The following is a 20,238-nucleotide window of genomic DNA, read 5'->3' on the forward strand; positions in this document are numbered from 1 at the left end:
TCAGTGCTGCAGAAAACGCGGAGCGACTGAAGGGCCCCCCGCCGCCGAAGACAAGGACAGCCGCCGGGTGAGTACAAGCGCTGCAGCTCCCCTGCTTCGCTCCAGGCCCCCTGAATCCTCTGGGTGGCCCTGCTTCTTCCAGATTGCAGGAACAAAGGGAAAAGCTCTCACACCAGAAAGGAGCCCAGTGCTAGACAGGAAGCAGAGAAGCAAGTCAGATGAGCTGATGCAAGGCCATTACAGGGATATTTAGAGCATGCGTCTCAGATGAGGTCTTGCCAAAGAAGGCCATGAATGCACATGAAAGCCAAGTGCACAAGAGCAGTGCCAGTGGAGGCAACATGTTTCAGAGGTGGCGGCAGCATGGTCTAGAGTCACGGAAAGCAACATTAAGGGATTCATTGTCTGTCTCTGAAGTGTGACCTGCTCAACTGCCCTGGGATGGCGGGTCCAATGCAGAAGGGACTGAGACCTGGGTACCATCAATGCCGCAGAAAGTCAAACACACTGGGGGACTCATGACATGGTGAGTCTCCACCGCGGCTAGAATTGTTTGGCTGTGCAGCGCAGACACAGGCAAGGTTTCAATCATGCTACCGCCTTGGATTTTAAGGCAGCTGCAGCCTGGCTCAGAACAAACATGGTTCCAAGGGGCTGCACAGCAAAGCTGAGGCAACAATTTAACTGTCCAGGACTAGGGCTCAGTGGTTTGAGCATTGGCCTGCTAAACCCAGGGTTGTGAGTTCAATCCTTGAGGGGGCCATTTAGGGATCTGGGGAAAAAAATCTGTCTGGGAATTGGTCCTGCTTTGAGCAGGGGGTTGAACTAGATACCTCCTGAGGTCCCTTCCAGCCCTGGTATTCTATGATTCTGGAATAAGTGTACTACATTCATCCCATGAATTAATTTGCAGAGCAGAAGCCAGTTAAATGCAGGGCAATCAAGGCAGAATAGCTGAATGCACCTTTTTAATGACAGACAGTAACAAAAACAATGTTAGGTGCTATCTACTTATTGGCAGGTTTATTCAAATTAAAATAAACCTCTGCTACTGCCATCCAAGTCTGTTGCTGATGAGCGACATGGCAGTCCCCTGGTGTTCAATCACGGACGCAGCATGTAATATGCAGTAGTGACCCTCTGCCACAGTTTCAGCCTGACCCATTTGGCAAATTTTGCTCCCTGATACCAGCCACTGACTAGTCCCACAGGCTGCTGCTACATTTGTATTACCCCAGGGCAGTTACAGAGGGGGTCATCCGAAAGAGCCTGCTGGGCATCTCCTGATAGTGACTTATCCAGGAGCTGAAGGAAACTGTTGGGAACTGAGACAAGAGGGAGGGATGGTGTCTACACTGCCTCCCATCTTGCAACTCCTACGCCAATTGCCAACCCCCTGATAATTGCAATTGAACTTAAAATGAGACCAAGCACCAGGCTGGAGATGAACCACACTCCCGGATCTCTAGTCAGCCACCTACGGGAATCCTGGTCTGCTAGCTTTAATCCACAATGTTTTCAACTCAGAAAGCTTCAAAGCAGACACTAAACTGCTCTTTTTAAGAGGGAAAAACAGGCATCTGTCCTGCTAAAAAATATCCCTCTCAGTCTAAATATAGACATTACAAGGGTGTATTCTAGACCAGAATGGCATGCTCTGGGCATGTTTTGCTTGGCAGAATTGTGCAATCCTCATTGAACTTTTAGATCCATGACAAATTCTACTCATGAATTTAGTTTTGTAACATTGAATGCTGAAGAAAAACAAATGGTGTCTCAGCCAACATTACTAATTCTATTATTAGACTACACCCTAATGCAGTAGGGAGGAATTTCTTCAGAATTTCCCTTCCCTATACACTGGAACATGTTATCAGTGCAAGGCACCAACTCTTAACATACTGTTATTGGAGAATCTGTAGTCAACAGTATTTTAAAAGAGCGGGCAATTTATTTATTTATTTATATATTTTTTAAAGCAGGCGGAGGCAGGTCAGCTCATGTAGAATTTCTGGTTTCTCAAGAAAAAGCTGCAGAGAGAAAATCCAGGTGGTTTACACCAGAAAGTAGATCTTGCCCCAAACTGGTGGCACCTGCAACTACCCAAATCCAAACTCGGGTAACTCTGCAGGTCAGGGCATCATGGTATCTGGAATTAAAAAGGGATGGGATCCTGCAAAAATCTTAATTGGCTGTCTCAGCACACTACCCTCACGAGACCCACATGTCACAATCTTAAAACCTTTGTTTCCCCGCAGTACAATCTGCCTCCTTGAGATTGCCTATAAGGGTGCTTGGCACAGCTTTAACTTTTATGACTCAGCACTTTCCTAGACACAGTCTGACTAGGGAGAGCGCGTGCGTAGGACGCTCCAAGATTTGATCTTTTCCCATGATAAAACAACCACAGTTCCATCTCCCTCTCACACATAACAGAGTTTTGAAAATAGTTGCTTTAAAAAGTAGCCTTTTGAGATTGTACCAACATATGCTGGTAGCTGCAAAAGGCACCTTATCTTGAAAAAAGGTTATTATAGAGTGAAGAGCTACACGAGAACTGCTAGTGTCCCTAACAAATACTGACAAATTCAGAAGAGGAATGTCAGTGGCCTGTGATGCGACCTTGTATCATTTATAGGAAGCACTTATTTAGCACTGAGCTCTTATACTTAAATTAAGCCAGAATTAGGTATTTATTAGTAGGACGTGTCCATGGCATTAACAGTGTGAAAGGCAGGCTGGTTTTAGTGCAGCCAACAGCGTGTTTGGATCAGTGATGTCTCATTTACATATCTAAAGAAAGTAAGTTATAGCCTGGTGAAATATCCTATTAGACAGCAGGACTATCATTAAAAAGGGAGCTACAGTGGAGTACTTCCTACAGCATATGCAGTGGTATTAGGACCAGGGAAGAGAACCATCAAGACCTTACTGCAAAAAAAGTAGCCAAATAGTCACTGTTAAAATATTAATTGTTCATCTGGATAAGGACTTATCACAGAGCTGAAGGGGGGACATACAAGCAACCAGACGCCACTTATGTTTGCAACAGCACAAGTCACTTGTGTGCACCTTTACAGCTTGCTGTTTATGGACCACCACCGGTGAATCAGCCAAAGCCTGTTATTTAATGAAGTTATATCAATACCCTAAGCAGTGCATTGTACTAAGTGCAAGATCATGCACAAATTTGAGCTAATTTACATCAACATTCAGCTTAGTTTCCAGATGAGAGACATAAATCTGACACAGCAAAGGACAGGTCTTGTCACCATGCACCTCAGGGTTATCTGCCTCTTATGCTAGCTTTACAATTCTTAAGCGGATAGTCTAAATTAAACCTTTTGCAAAGGGCAAAAGTCCATACTACTCCTATGCCCTGGCTTAAGAGGATCCATCTGCAGCTACACACTGTCCATTGACTGCAATAGTTTGCAACACAGAACCAATGAATGCATGTCCTTCACTTTTAACATATAAATGACGTTTCATTTAGTCACTTCAAGAAGTGCAGAAGAAATCCCTCAAATGGTTAATTTGGAAAAACCCCACAAATAACTCATTCTTTTGAAGGTAGGCAGATTTCCTTCTGCTGCACTATACTATTTTTTGACAAAAAACTCCTCCAGCTGATGGGTATAGTAATAGGACATACCAACAAACAATATTCGAGCGCAATATACTCCACGTTCTACCCATTTCAAAGCAGAGCATCACTAAGAGCCACTGCTGGTATGTTTATTAGTTTTATTGCAACAAAAAGATGAGGTGGGACAACAGCCCTGCCCTAGAGTTTCCAATCTAAGTTTTAGATGCGACACCAAGCAGGGAGGAAGGAATACGATCATAAGGATACTCTGCTTAGATAAGTGCATGAAGTAGTGGCACTACCAACATCTGCATGCTACTGCGATGTAATGGTTTGAGAAAGTGCAGCCTAAAGGCTCCCTTAAAATAAAGAATGGAGAGCAACATAAACCCATCTTTAACTATTCAACACCAGAAGTTGGTTCAATAAAAGACATTACCTCACCCACCTTGTGTCTAGTATCCTGGGACCAACACGGCTACAACACTGCAAAAGAAAAATAAAGATCAAGCGTCTTGAAGATCAATATGATGCATACAACAAAAGGACAATGTATAGTTCTGCTCTGTGATGGTACCTTGCAGTGTTCTTATGGCTGGGCTGTGAAATGGTCCAGGTTGCCTTGGGACACCCCGGAATGCAAGCTCAGAAACAGAATGGCGTTTGAACAAGTAACCTATGTTTAAATGACAAGCCCTGTTTACAGTTATGGTAGAAAGCAGTTGATCATTTTTGCAGGAGTACGTCGCTTTACACCGCCTTTTTATTTTGCATCTTTTCTGCTTCACCTGTTTTTTTCATAGTCTAACTGCATTCCGGTGAACGAAAGTAAACCCATAGGGCTCTCTACATGCAATGAGACCAGTTGCCTACTGTAAGGGGATACAATTGCCATTTTAACAGGGGTTGTGCAGCTTCAGGACTGAAAGGAGGATGCTGAGATATAAATGACAATTCTGCTCTGTTTTGGGGGGAGGGGGGTACAATATCTTTGTATTGTGAAATGTATATGACAGAACTAAGACATGATTCTAACAGCAATAATCACAAATAGCAACATTTAAATACCCAAGAAATGCAAGTCAGATTAGAGACGATGCGTTATATGCCACCAGTGACAAAATGTTTACAGATCACACTACAGTTCTACACAGCTTTTCAGCTTAAAGGATTCCAAAGTGCATAATAAAGTAAATACTTAACATGTCTAGAGCACTTTGGAAACAAAGTGCTATGAAAATATCAATTGGACCTCACAAGATCACTGTCCAAGAGTCAAATTGGAAAAAAAAAGTGGTACAACTTCTCCGCTACCTAAAATAATTCCAGAATAGCTGAATGGTTCTGCTAACATGATCAAGACAGCACAGTTTATAGTTACTGTACATTTGTCACAATGAGGCTTCAGTGTTAACTGAGATGAAATGTCCTGCTTTGTCATCTGCAGAGTCGAAATGACAAGCATTGCACTAGGTCACATTTGGAAAGTTTTCTTCACAGTCAGAGAGGCTAGAAGCTTTTTTAAATGAAAGCTTAAAGTCCACACAAACTAGGGGGGCCCAGAGAAGCGCTAGCAAAGCAACTACGCCAGACCAGACCAGTGTTGCTCAGGTCTTGGTCAAATAGATGATAGCCCCATTCTTCAAACAAGGAAACTGATGTACAGAAAAGGGACTTGGCCAAGGTCACACACACAGTGACAGAGCACGGATTAGAAATCTGAAGTTTCCTGGTTCCCAGTCCTGAGTTCAGTCCACTGCCTTGATACATAGGGATTACAATCTACCACTGAAATTCTCTGCACTGGAATGTGCCAGTTGCTTGACAGTGCAGATCAATGATACACAACCGTCTGGACAAGATGACAGTGAAATTTATATACAGCATGGAAGTCCAGGCCTAATATGCAGTGGGACAGATTGTGAATTAGTGCAACAGATTTGATGCTCTTTGTACTGACAAGGTGTGAAAGGCAAGCAGCGCTCCTAAGTCAGAATATGGTCTCTTAAGAAATCTACCACTTGTCTAAGGAAGAAAACCTACCCACAAAATGCCAAGGCCCAGTCTGATTATTTTAGTAGCTTCAAAGAGTATTCCAGGTACTTATGATTGTTGTATTGTTTAACCAGACTGAGAACGACTGTTCCGTTGCAGCATTTGCAACCCAAACACTGCAGTGCTGAACTACTGCATGAGAACCAGAAAGTGACTCAGCATGTGTGACTGTCCAAGCTGAGAAAAGCACATGCATAAGTCACATACAAAAACAAGTTAGATTTTTAAAAGTTGTGATGTTCCTCTGTAGCACAAATACTAACATTAGGTAAGAAATGGGCTTCAACTATGATTCTGTCGTCACTTGAATCCGTCCCTTTATCTTTTGTTTTCTGAAGAAGAGTGTGGCTACTTCCAGCTAGGAACACAGCATGAAAAGTGCAAGAACACAGTCATTAAAGCCTGATCCTGAAATCACTGACGTCTGCGGGAATTGTGTATGCACAATGGGAAAATGAGGTAGATGAGGGTGCAAGACTGGCCTGTAGTTTTTAGAGAGGACATTCAAATAGTAGTTCCCCTCCCGCACCACCACCACACAGACCTTTACACACAAAACCAGCTCAACCATGTTTGGTTTGGCTTGAGTTTTGGACCTTAGTAAACTGAAGTTTTCACACTTGTTTACAATAGAGTTGCACTAAACTCACCACCACAGGTTGACAGTGAGTGCCTGAGCTTTCTGCTGAACGCATGGAGCTTAAATCTCCGGAACCTCCCAGATTTATGCCCCAGTTATCTGTTAATGCACTGCAGTCATGTATAAACAAAGAAGGGTTAGATAGTTCTTATATCCAGTAGGACCATGGGTGAAAAACTACAATCCTACTTTCACTTGGGATTATCTACAGATAATCTGACCAAAGAGTTGCTTTGTAATTTTTATCAGATCAGTGCAGAACACTTAGGACCCAACTCTGCAAAGGGTCAGGAGCCCTCAGCTCCTATTTTATGAGTGTGGGCTCCAGTCTGCTGAAACCCAACTAGTTTTCCTTAACACGAGTATGCAACAGGACTATTTGAAGCTATGTGTCATCCTAATTTGTTAATTTTTGCCAGTTTCTGGGGTTTGACCTCATTACTTGGCACAAAATGGCCAACTGGAGCTCTGACATGCATAACAAAGGGAGACAGGCCTTGTTTATGCCTGTGAGTGTTGACTGTGTAATTCTTCAAAGCCAAGATTCTTTTTATTTTGTTTTAAAAATACAAATTGCTACCATCAGAGTCGTCTCCTCATCTCCCAAAAGAGCAACCATTGAATATTTCTATTATATAAAAACTACTTCAGATGCTACCTCTGGCCTTCATGCACAACATGCACTGAACATTTCCAAGTGCACTTAATATCTGTACTGTATCTGACTAAAATGTTCAGATCAGCTTCACCTGAAAGCTCAATATGTTCTGGTTCACTCAAGTATACTTGAGAAGCAAAGGCCCCTCTACATTTTGCTTTCACAGCCAGACGAAAGGGAAAATTAATTTCACTGACCATTATCAGTTAACCTGCATTTAGCTTCCTTCTAAATTAACTTCATTTTCTTTTCTAACCTAGCAATTGGAGTCATGGGGACGGGATGATGAAATTTCATCTCCAAGACCCAGCCAGCATTCTAAGCCTGGACAGCATTTCAGTGCAGGTGCATCAAACCATTGCTAAGACCTGGAGGTATGAAATTGAATACCTTGCTTCTCTTGTCAAGGGAACTACATGCCTGGTTATAATCTAGGACGCTTTACATGAAAAGGCTGACAAATGCAAACATTCAACACAGCCCATGGAGGAACTGGAACCCCATCAGCTGTGCTGCAGACCAAGATATCCAGGGTTTGGGTACACTAGATTGATTTTTCTGATTTCCCATCCTTGCTACCACTGGAGGTGGCACTGATGAGAGCATAGACGAGTTGCTGGCAGTCAGCGTGTTGTCTAGACCTGCTCTGAGGAGGGTTAGAGGACAGTTAGAAGGCTGGCAGTCCCAATTGACGGTAGCACTCCCACCTGCCAATGTTACCAAATGGGGAGGGGAGCTTGTATGGAAAGAACTTGGTGGGGCCACAGGCAAGCCATTTAACCTGCCCAGCCCAGGCCTGTTTCTTCATCGATAAAGTGGAAATGGAAATATCTGCCCATCTCATAGGGATGTTGAGGGTCAGTTAAATTTTTGGAATGCACTAGGAAGACAAAGCCATATTAACCCACCTTCGTAAAGCCCTCAGAGCTATGGAGAAAAGCAGCTGTAGAGACGGCCCTGGTTTCTTACTGCTAATTCATTCCAAGTTTAGGGAAGAAATAACTGCTTGGACATTTGTTGTTTGCTTCCAGACTTTATGGTCAGCCAGCAGCTGCTCACCTGGGCTCCTCTTGCAGGAACAACTACAGCTGCTGGAGAAGCAGCAGCAGCACTGGAAGTTAAATGAAAAGGAGCTTTGGAGGGAAAAGAGGAGGCCTCAGAAACAAGCACTGCAGCTGTGTGCATTTCCTCGGCTGCACTGCATGGCTTCCAAGTGCCATTTCTAGAACAGCATTTTAAACAATTCAATGAGAAATTCAGTATTTATTTCCACATCAGGTAGCCTTATGTTGGAGATTTAGCCAAATAAAAACATCCTTCAGCTACTGGAGTGTACAGCAGTTATGCTACTCGGATTATTACAATGCATACGTGCTGCTCTTCCATTGACCCAACATGCACCCATTCAACACACACATTGCACCCACCGCCAGCAGACCCCTCTTGTTAAGAAAGCTAAAAAGGCTGCTACAATGACAGATCTGGTCACGCATACTTCTAGTCTTAGCTGCATGGTAGCAGCGTGTTTCCGGGGTTTAAGAACATCTCAATAAGTTTCTTTGAAAAGGTGGTGGATAGTTAAATTGCCTCTCAAGTTGAGATTGCTGGAATGTTTCAGGTAGCCAAGCTATAATACTGGTCACATTCCAGGACGGCTTTGCCAGGCAAGTATTGAAAAAAAGATTTCCGTTACCCTGGTAAATAATTGACTAAATGCGTCATTAGCAACTGGAAACCATGAACACAAAAGATCCAGCAGCTTGCTGCATAGCACATGAAAGGCTTGGATTACTGTTTCAGGACCTTTAAGAAGCCCAAATAAACTTTTAAAGATGTCATCCAGTAGATTTATAATGGATACATAAACAACTCACAACATGAAATCCTTTGGAAGAGGACCTTATGGAAGTATGTTCGATCAAAGCATTTTTGATCCTATGCTAGTTCATATCGGAAGAGGTTTAGGCCACATCTGATCCTCCCTCTTCTTCCCAAGGAGAGCATTTTAAAAGCAACGTGTACTTGGGAATACAATTTTAATACAAATAAAGGAAACACAAGACAATCAGGACACCTGGACTGTTCTCACATCTCTGTCACTGATTTGTGGTATGACCTTGGGCAAATAATTTCCCCACCCAATGTTCCTCACCTGTAAGTCAGGGATGATACCTTACAAGGATATAGATAGAGGCACAAAAGAATATTTAGACATCTGTCTAGGAAGACCTTTCCTTTCTGTGTCATCTCTATTCATGACTCTGCAAAGGCAGAATAGAACTGAAGACTGTTCACATTCCATAGACTGTTCTGCTTTTGCTGAGAAACAAGGTAGGGGAGGTAATATCTTTTACTGGACCAACTTCTGTATCGGCTTTTCTGATTTCCCGTGTATGGGAGCATGTGATGATTTCTTATTCGAAGGGGTCCCTTCTGAAGTATCTAAGATGCAGGAGATGGTTCCTCAGTTTTTCTGAAGTCCTCCTGCAGAGCTGTTCAGCATATTTGAAGTTGTATCTAGTGGTCAGAGGGTTACAGATGGTAAGTCCTCTGGGGATGATGTTTTGTTTCTTGCATCAGGAAGTAGATGTTTCTGTTTAGTCTGGCTTCCTTCTTCATGCTGTGAAGTTTCCATTTTAAACAGCAAAATTCAATATCTTTCATGTTGTTTGCAGTGTTGGTCCCAGGATATGACACACACAAGACAGGTGAGGTAATGTATCTTATTACTACCACTGGGAGAGATGGAAATCAATGAAATTAATAACGTGTATGTAAATACAACGTAAGTATTGCACCAATAGAAGCTAGGACCTCACCTACCTCGTTTTTGATAACCTGGGAACAACAAGGCTACAACACTGCAAACTGCTTTCCATTCATGACTCAGCAAAGTGATGCAATTGGAAAGAAATCTCTTTCCTCATTCCTCCTTTGCCTAGGCAGGTTTTAACTCTCTTTGGAGTGCTGGATCAGAGAAGGGAGAGACGGAGTAGGAAGACAGTGCTTCTGCAGGGAAAACAGCTTGAGTTTCAGAAATTGTGCATTAGTATATGCAAAGTTAAAACACTCCTATATTTATATTCACATGGTCGTGTGAGCAATTACAGAATGGTTGGAGTGATACGCTTCAGAAAGTTAGGCCTCTTGAAGTTCTCTGCCTATCTCCACATTCCTCCTCCAACAGCACAGCACTCTGAAAACTTGCGAAAGGGAACAAACTACAGGTCATGATCACCTGGTCACTGAAAACTCCATGTTGAAGAGGTGATGCTACAGCAACAAGGTAATAACACTTCCCACAGAGCAGCAGCAGGACAGACCTGTGGAAAGAACAGCATTTCTGCACACTCCTGAATACTACGACGGCAGCCGCTGGGAGAGAAGGCGATCAACGAAATTAAGACCATGTACGCAAATACAACACAGGTATTGTACTAACTGGCAATGTGTGGAAATCTCTTTAAGGAAACAAGTGTTGAAAGCATGGAGGAAGGACTGCACAGTCTTGCAGCAACCAGGCAGTAAATCGAGAATGGGAGTAAGGGACAGAGCAGCAATCAATCAGAAGCAGGAACAAAGCAGGCAAGCAGAAAGAATTTTGATTTGGGGAGGGTCGCATGAATTCCAGGCAAAAGATAAAGGCAAAACTGATCATGAAAAACAAAGAGTAAGTCCCAACAGCAAAGTTAGACTGAGTTGTGGGAAGGCCAGAATCCACTGTTTTCAATTAACGAAATATGTAGATCAGTTAACTGAAACCCATCTCTCACACAGGATGTAAAACAATCTCATTGGTGTATAGAGGCATGTGATAGTCTGCCACCAGTGCCCCACAAACCAGTTCTGTTGATCTAATGACTGGCTAGCAGTTAGCTGGAGACACCCTTGCAGAAACGTTCCCATGTAATTGTGACAGAAAATCAAATTCTATCAATAAATCAACAGAATGTAAAGGTTCGAAATAAAGCTGATGTAAAAGAAGGTTTCTCTATTTAACATACATACATTTCTTTTAAGGGGTTCAAAAACCTGACAGTCTCTTCAGAGTTTAAGATCTGATAAAATGCTTTGCACAAAGTTTATTACTGCTTACACACTAACATATGTGTTGATTTGTGATCCGTAAGTTGCAATGCAACAAACATTTGCAAAATGATATTAAGTCATGAAAAACCAAGAGTCCTCAAAGCCTGGGATCACTTCAAATTTGTTTGGTTTGTTATTCCCATAAACTAGAGAGAATCCTCAGAGTTTCTCACTACAGTTTCCCTATTCCCAAAGCAATTTTTCATGCCCAAAGTAGTTTACAATTCTAATGATTTTAGAGTTTATAGCAGCAAAACGATTACTTTGCTGAGTCACGATGCAGTGATACCAGTGATTATTGCACTCAGCTGTGAGAAATCATGACTCAGTACATTAGAGTACTGGGGTGGAACACAAGATGCAAACACACAACCTGGCACTCAATCTTAATTTGCCCACTTTCATACACCCGACTCCTTTCCACCAAAACACCCTCCCTGTCTGAATATAGTCTTCAAAATTAGCTCAGGAGAGAGACTTGAGTTCAGTTCTCTGTTCAGTACTGTAACATCACTGCGCTGGCAAACACGTTAAGTGGCAAACTTTTCTGCATATCTTGGAGTCTAGTCTTTCCATTCCTCCCCCAACATCGAGAGCATTCAAAGTGATGCACGACTCTCCTGCCAACCCCTCCATCCTACTCCTTGCAGTCTTTTGGTGTAGTGCAGTGTTTAATATACAGCATCCAAATTAAGAGGAAGAAGCTGAAACACTCGGAAACATACACTGAAAAACAACAGAGAAGCCAGACTTGTCCTGACATGTTTTCGTTTGCAAGGTATGAGGTGAGGTGTCCTGAGCTGTATTATAATAGGAGACACACTCAAAGCAGTTTAATCATTAACCTTGTATAAAATGGAATGCTCAACAACACATCCCTTTCTCTTCTATGCAATCAGTGCTACCTCCACCCTCCCACCCACAGGGTGCTCTCCAGCTTAAGGACAGGAAGTATTACAGTAGGAAATAAATATGCATTGATCCCTCTGGTTTCGAAATTCTTCCCATACTTCTCATAGCTGGGAAGTAGTCACTCCTAGCTGGCTACATAAACAAGTTAACATCTGAGTTAACTGCTGAAGCTATGTTGGCATTTTGTTTTTTTTTAATATTAAATACAAATAACTTAATTCTGATGGATGTTTCTGGATGTCACGGAGTTCAACATGCTACATGAAAAGCATCTCAAGAATGCACTTTGTGATGCTGAGGAAGCTTTGCTTTGGTTTCACATCCCAAATCTCTGAAACTGACTGAACTGTCTGCCACACATCCCATCATCAAGAGCTGATGGAACTGGCCAGGGCATAAGCTCAGCCTTTGCACCCTGGGGAGTCTATTTATGAAGTAGATGTCTAGAGAAAGATGTTTGAGAGAGAAGAACATACTGCTCCTTCAGGATCTCCTTTGGCTACTGCCTCTAATTTACTTCAATTTGTAAGCCAGCTGCTGCATGTTAAGATCTCCTCACTACACTACAGCAGAGTGTGTAATTCCACCTCAGGATAGGAAAACTGTTTAGTACAAGTAAGACATGATTAGCAAGTTGTGGAGCTATATGCAAGTGTGCACACGCTCAGAAAGCCATAAAAGTCAGTCCCCCATGTGAACATCTTTCTGCATCAGTGACCTAGCACTGCTTTCATCAGCAGCACTATAAAAGCAATCTCGTCTGGCAGTCTGAAGTTAGGTTCTATACTTCATTGGTGCCCAGCAGGGGACAACCATCAGGGACTCAAGGAGAAAGGGAAAAAAGGGTACCTGCAAATTCAGCCCTGTTCCCTTCCCTTCCTTCTCACATTCTAATTGCAGATACAAAAGGCACAAGCTAAAAAGGCATCAAGACTATAGGGAAGCATATAGCTTAGTAGTTTAAAAGCTAGCTTGGGGGAGCCTCTGATTCAGTGGCTAGTTAGGATCTGACACCTTGGAAGAGACTATAATTCTCATTTTAAATTATCTTAATTTTGCAGTGTTCAATAGAGGGGAAAGGCCAGTTTTATAGACCAGAACAATCTGAGATGAGGCAACATCAAATAATGCTACAGTACGACGTACACCCACCCACCTTCACCTTCTTAACACATTCTTAGGGCCACACTCTGCAACAGCAGAGCCCCTGCAACAAGAGCTCAGCTCCCATTTAGATACAAATATCAGTGGATAGATTAGTTGAGCTCTTGAAAATTTGGCCCTTAAGCAGTTTAACTCTGCAAAATCTGCCCCATAGTTAAGGATGTTGGGCACTTGAAAGTCTGGCCTGATTGCTGCTTGCTGGAACTACTCGGGGGGATTTGAAACCTCTCTCACATCTAGGAATGGTTTCACACAGAAGGGTAGCACAGAGTGAAAACAACGCTCCTTCCAGACCAACACAAAAAAATCCACAGATCTATGGCTCTGGAAGAGCATAGTGAACCACTGAGCAGAGACCTGGATTCTGAAGTTCCTGTAGTTCAGTGCAGATGCTGTGTCCTGCATCTCTTGAAAGATAGCCACAGCAATAGGTTATCCACCAATCCTTCTCTACACACCAACACCACTCACAATGACAGCATAGCTGCCTGCCTCAAATATTTACAAGACAATGGACAACACTCAGAGATCCACCCCAAATACACTGCCAAACTCATCCATTACATCCTCGCCCATAATCATTTTAAATTCAACAACAAAACACTTTGTCCAAATCATGAGAACAGCCATGGGTACTAGGATGGTTCCCTAATATACCAGCCTCTTCCTGGGCCATCCTGAATAGGAATTTCTGGCCAAATGCACCATGAAACCAATTATATACCTGAGATACATCAATGGTATTTTCATCCTCTTCACAGGTGACACACTCTCTCACAGATTTCCACCACAACTTCAGCTACCACCATCCATCCATTAAACTCTCTCTAGAACACTCCCACACCAGCATCAACTTCCTGGACATCACAATCAGCTTCAACAATGGAACACTACAGACAACTATATACAAGAAACCCACGGATCACCACACCTACCTTCATCTGTTATCTACAGCCAGGCACTCAGATACCACAGAATGTGCTCAGAGGAGATGATCTGGGATATACACCTTAAATCACATTGTGGCATGGGCCACCCAAATATCTGGAGAGAACCTGCTTCAATTCAGAAATAAAACCCCCTCTGCCCGCACACCCCTAGTTGTCACTTACCACCCTGCAGTGGAACCCACATGGGTTATCAAACAATTACAATCCATACTCGATAGGGACCCCATCCTGAATGAAATCTTTCCTGAATCCCCTCTTCTGGCCTTCAAATAACCTTCCAACATCATCATCAGAAGCAAGCTCCCCACAGACCAGGACACTCCAACTCATAGCAGCACCAGACCCTGCCAGAACAGATGCAAAACCTGCAAACATATCTCCACTGCTACAATGATCAACATTCCTTTCAAGATCCATGGGTCCTACACATGCCTATCAACATGTGGTATACCTCATGCAGTGCACTAACTGCCCCCAACAACTATGTGGGTGAAACCAGACAATCACTACGCTCTTGAATGATCCTCACACAGGAAGATGATAAAACACAAACACCATATCACCTGTGGGTGAGCACTTTTCACAAAGCGATCACTCTGTATCTGACCTACCAAGCCTCATCCTCAAAGGAAACCTGACCAGCACTTTCAAAAGATGAGTCTGGGAGCTTAAATTCATAACTTTGCTAGACACTAAAAATCATGGTCTTAATAAAGATACTGGATTGATGTCTTATTACAGCAATCTATAACCCACTAACCCCCCTTTTGTGCTATAACTACAGAGGTGTTAACAAGACACTTCACTCTGAATGGTCCCTTAGAATATGCGCTAAGTACTTATGCTAAATGATCTACTTGAACATGTCTTTAGCTGTGATTCTCTTCCCCTGACCTGAGGAAGAGCTCTGTGTAGCTTGAAAGCGTGTCTCTCTCATCAACAGAAGTTGGTTCAATAAAAGGTATTACCTCACCCACCTCATCTCTCTAATAACAATAGGGATTCAATCTGCTTTTCTTATACACAAACTATTTTTAATCACAGTCTCCAAACTTTTTTTTTTTTTTTTAAATAAAGTAAGGACAAGGCTCCAAAGAAAATCCTTGCTTGCAGATCACTGACCGTGGAGGAAAAAAGTGCTCTTCCCACACTACTCCTGGATGACAGCCAGGAGTGCACTGGCAGCAACTACAGAAACTGAGCAGGACTTGACATGAGGTAATGCACATGTTACTGAACTGATACTTAGCACAAGTCTTGAACCCAGAGCAAGGCTGGTGCTTCAGGAAAGGAGGAGGGGGACGGAGACTGGTAACCGAGTGTACACTCATTTGGTGGTTATTTCTTTTAACGATGACCTCATGCTTTTTTGGAACAGAGAGTGGCTGTTGGGTGATGGCTTTTACTTCTTGTCTGGGGAGAACAAAGCAGGCTCCATTTTTCTTTTACACTTCCTGCATCAGTAGCTCAACAGCTGAATGAGCTATTGAAATTTTTCCTGAGTGCTGTAATTTTTTTTTAAACCTTCAAATTTCTATGGTGTGAAACAATACATGGTGAGAGCACTGCAAGAATCTCTGCAGACAGAGCCATATTTTGGGTTGGGGCACACAGTTTTAAAGGGACAGTGTCGGGTAAAGATAAGCACCTCTCCACCCCTCATTTCACTTTTATTCATTAAGAAGAATTAAACACAAGAGAAATGTCTGCATTTTGGTTGGGGTTAAACATTTCCCCGCAGCGTTTACAGCCCAAAGGCTGCAGCACAGTGCTCGTGGATGAGGACTAGCAAGTGAAATTAATCTAGTCTATTTTCCTAATAGCAAATATTTTATATTCTGCCCAAATGTTACATCTAGGGTTAGGGCTCCATGGTGCTGAGCACTGAACACCTCCTAGACAGAGAATCCCAGCCCAGAGGACTTGCAATTTAGGCTATGTCTACACTACAGACCTTACAGCTACAGCTGTGCCCTGTAAGGTCTCCTGTGTAGCTGCTCTTTGCTGGCAGGAGAGAGCTCTCCTGCCAACATAGCACTGTCCACACCAGCACTTTTGCTGGTAAAAAATATGTCAGTCAGGGGTGTGTTTTTTTACACCCCTGACCAACAAGAGTTTCAAGATGAGTGGAATCCAAGTAATAACTGAGTATCTGAGACTGGCAGCAAATTTATTGGGCAGCAAATTTATGGCAGGTCTTCACTAACCGCCAGATTGGTGGGTAGTGATTGATCTATCGGAGATTGATTTATCGCATCTAGATGAGATGCGATAAATCAATCTCCGAATGCACTCCTCGTCGACTCCGAACTCCAGCTCATGAGAGGTGGAAACGGAGTTGACGGGGGAGTGGCAGCGGTCGACTCGCCGCCATCCTCATGGCCAGGTAAGTCGACCTAAGATACGCCGACTTCAGCTACCCCTAGTGTAGTAGCAGCTCACCTCCGCGAGCGCGCCACCGCGTCCTGTTTCTCCCCCCTCCCTCCCAGCGCTTGCACCGCGAAACAGCTGTTTCGCGGGGCGGGGTGGGGGAGGAGGGGGAATGCGGCGCGCTGAGGGAAGAGGTGGGACCAGGGTGGGGATTTGGGGGAGGGATCCAATAGGGGCAGGGAGGGGGTTGAGTTGGGGTGGGGACTTTGGGGAAGAGGTTGGAATGGGGATGGGGAAAGGGTAGAGTTGGGGCGGGCCAGGAGTGGGGGGGGGAGCAATTATTTCAGGGCCTAGGGGCAGCAAAATCATTAATCCGCCACTGTTGCCAAGTTACAACTGTGCAACCCTTGTAAAACTGCCAAGCCCTTTTCTCTGACGTAAAAACAAGAGCTTCTGTGTTGAGGGAAAGGGAGCGTTAACTGATACACGACGGTTGAAAGGTGTACAGATGGGCATTGTAGTTTACAGCTAACAAAGCCCAAAGTGTTAAAATGGCACTACCCAAGTCTGACATGAGAGCTCAGAGGCTAGTCTACTGCTGACATCAGAGATCTCAATGTAGCTACTGATTGAAATGAATGTTCATCGCCTGATTTAATCAGCCAGTAAGCTCAGGTGAGGTCATGCAAAAAATACAGGACTGAGTGCCATTATGCAAGGTCACTAGAAAATTTACAAAAAACATGTGTTTCTCTCCTCTTCTGGGAAGCAGTATAAGATCTGTTCCTGGAAGCACTGCCCATGGAGAAAAGGGGGTTAGCACATTTACAAGATGGGGAGGACAATACAATTACACAAAGAAGACCTATTCTCTAGCTTCAGCTCTATGGAGTTTCTTTTAAGCTATCCAGTGGATTTTTCCTCTTTCAGGGCACTGATTTACACATTAGTATCAATTCAAGCAATAATATGTGGAAAGAGCTCATGTGGATCAATAGCAACCGCCCCATCTATAAGATCTATTACTCGCATAAATGTTTAGAAACTAGAGCAGTTTAAGAGACTGTTCTCCCAGAATCCTTTGCCATTACATCTTAAGAGGTCTATAGCTCCATTTCCTTCCCATTAAGGATGATGTTACTTGCTAGAGAGAATATGAAATTCTGTAAGACAGCATCAGCCACTTAAGACACACAAGAATTAAAAAACACAGATTTGGAATTGTACTAGAATATGATTATTTTAAAAATGACATGGTATACAATGTATTCCTTCAAGTCAGTGGCACTGCTATGGGTACCCACATGGCCCCACACTATGCCAACATTTTAACAACTCTTCCTCAGCTCTCATCCCCTAATGCCCCTACTATGCTTGCGCTACATTGATGACATCATCATCTGGACCCGTGGAAAAGAAGCCCTTAGGAATTCCACCATGATTTCAACAATTTCCATCCCACCATCAACCTCAGCCTGGACCAGTCCACATAAGAGATCCACTTCCTGGACACTACAGAGCTAATAAGCGATGGTCACAAACACCACCCTATACCGGAAACCTACTGACTGCTATACTTACCTACATGCTTCCAGCTTTCATCCAAACCACATCACACGATCCACTGTCTACAGCCAAGCTCTAAGATACCACCTCATTTGCTCCAATCCCTCAGACAGAGACAAACAACTACAAGATCTCTATCAAGCATTCTTAGAACTACAATACCCACCTGCTGAAGTGAAGGAACAGATTGACAGAACCAGAAGAATACCCAGAAGTTACCTACTACAGGACAGGCCCAACAAAGAAAATAACAGAACGCCACTAGCCGTCACCTTCAGACCCCAACTAAAATCTCTCCAGCGCATCATCAAGGATCTACAACCTATCATGAAGGACGATCCCTCACTCACAGATCTTGGGAGACAGGCCAGTCCTTGCTTACAGACAGCCCTCAATCTGAAGCAAATACTCACCACCAACCACACACCACACACCAAAAACACTAACCCAGGAACCTATCCTTGCAACAAAACCCGTTGCCAACTCTGTCCACATATCTAATCAAATCAGCCACACCGTCAGGGGCTCGTTCACCTGCACATCTACCAATGTGATATATGCCATCATGTGCCAGCAATGCCCCTCTGCCACGTACACTGGCCAAACTGGACAGTCTCTATGCAAAAGAATAGACAGACACAAATCAGACGTCAAGAATTATAACACTCAAAAACCAATCGGAGAACACTTCAACCTCCCTGGTCATGCAATTACAGACCTAAAAGTCGCAATTCAACAAAAAAACCTTCAAAAACAGACAACAGAGAAACTGTAGAACTGGAATTAATTTGCAAACTGGACACTATTAAATTAGGCTTGAATAAAGACTGGGAGTGGATGGGTCATTACACAAACTAAAAACTATTTCCCCATGCTACTTTTTCTCCTACTGTTACTCACACGTTCTTGCCAACTGTTTGAAATGGGCCATCCTGATTATCACTACAAAAGTTTTTTTTCTCCTGATAATAGCCACCTTAATTGATTACTCTCGTTAGAGTTGGTATGGCAACCCCCTTTTTTTCATGTTCTCTATGCATATATCTTCCTACTGTATTTTCCACTCCATGCATCTGATGAAGTGGGTTCTAGCCAAGAAAGCTTATGCCCAAATAAATGTTAGTCTCTAAGTTGCCACAAGTACTCCTTGTTCTCTTTTTTAATGGTAAACTTGAAGATTCCACAGAACAGAGTAGATTAATGCACATATGCTACTGCAGATAGGCCTGGTGTTAAAAGTAACACTCCCTCCCTTTTCATTTTATCATTAAAAAAAGCCCTTGGTGTCAGGTAGGTGGGGACTTCTGGTGCCAATGCATTTTCACACAATCATAACTTTTGTACTATTGAACTCAGTGTGACCAGGCACTTCAGTGTTATAGCAGTTATACTTCTAGCCAATACATATATATATATATATAAAATCAGCAGGAGCAGCAAAAGCATGACGCTAAGTATGTGCACAAGTCACTACCTGGTTTCATCACCCAGGAGTTCTTTTGTAACTAATCACATAAACGCAAGAACAGAAGCAACTGCTGGCTTCCGTTTTGCATGCATGTTCAACGTGGGCTGCCTATTTCAGCCACCTCCCAGATACCTACAAGTCCTCCCATGCATGAAAGCCAAGCAGTTAGAGCGGTTAACATATCTACTCCCTTCCTGCAACCAGACAACACAGCTCCCTTATCTGAGTAGCTAAATTTGATTGTTTTTCTGAAGATCTGAAGCTACCTCCAGGGTTTTTAATATTAGTCCATGGGGTAAGAGAGCTAGTTATAAATACTCCACTAGCTAGACGAATATTTAACTTATGCTAAAAGACTCTGATTTCAAGATGTCGCAGGATTAGGATTTTGGAAGAGGTATAGTCAGGATTTGGGAGCAGAGCAAGACTTTCAACATTAACATCTTCCCTTGTGTGCATTTTAGTTAATTTCAGTCAAGGAATAATGTATGCTGAAAATCAGGCCACTTGTGGACGAAGTGCTAAGCACCTGCAGCTCCCACTAATTTTAGTAGGAACTGCATGTGTTCAGTGCCTTTGAAAATCAGGCCATAGTGTACCTACCCAGCCTCCTAGTCCTAGAGGATCTTGGTCAGTATTAATTACATTTTTGTCTGGGAGGGCAGGGAAATGAGAAAAAGGAATATGCTGATAGAGGCCCGTGAGTCGAGCATTAATGGCTATAACGTGCAGCTCAGTCTCAGGAGTAACATGCAGATCAGAGACAAAACTACAACC

General features: G+C 43.1%; 1 protein-coding gene across 6 annotated transcripts in view; it reads right to left on the bottom strand.

Annotated features, from left to right (window-relative positions):
- The window catches only part of GNG7 (G protein subunit gamma 7), a 129,768-nt gene that overhangs the window by 11,151 nt on the left and 98,379 nt on the right, over positions 1-20,238 (bottom strand). The window contains exons 1-2 of one of the 6 annotated variants that reach the window (XM_044998451.1): positions 13,832-13,949; positions 4,038-4,075 (exon numbers count right to left, since the gene is read on the bottom strand). The exons of 3 other annotated variants lie outside the window; for them this stretch is intronic. The gene's annotated coding sequence lies outside the window, so the exon portion shown is untranslated. Of the gene's footprint in view, positions 1-4,028; positions 4,076-13,831; positions 13,950-20,238 lie in introns of those variants that run through there. 2 more of the 6 variants (XM_044998453.1, XM_044998456.1) reach the window with 2 other exon arrangements.

The sequence above is a fragment of the Mauremys mutica genome, chromosome 24 (assembly GCF_020497125.1).
Source record: "Mauremys mutica isolate MM-2020 ecotype Southern chromosome 24, ASM2049712v1, whole genome shotgun sequence".
Lineage (NCBI taxonomy): Eukaryota > Metazoa > Chordata > Testudines > Geoemydidae > Mauremys > Mauremys mutica.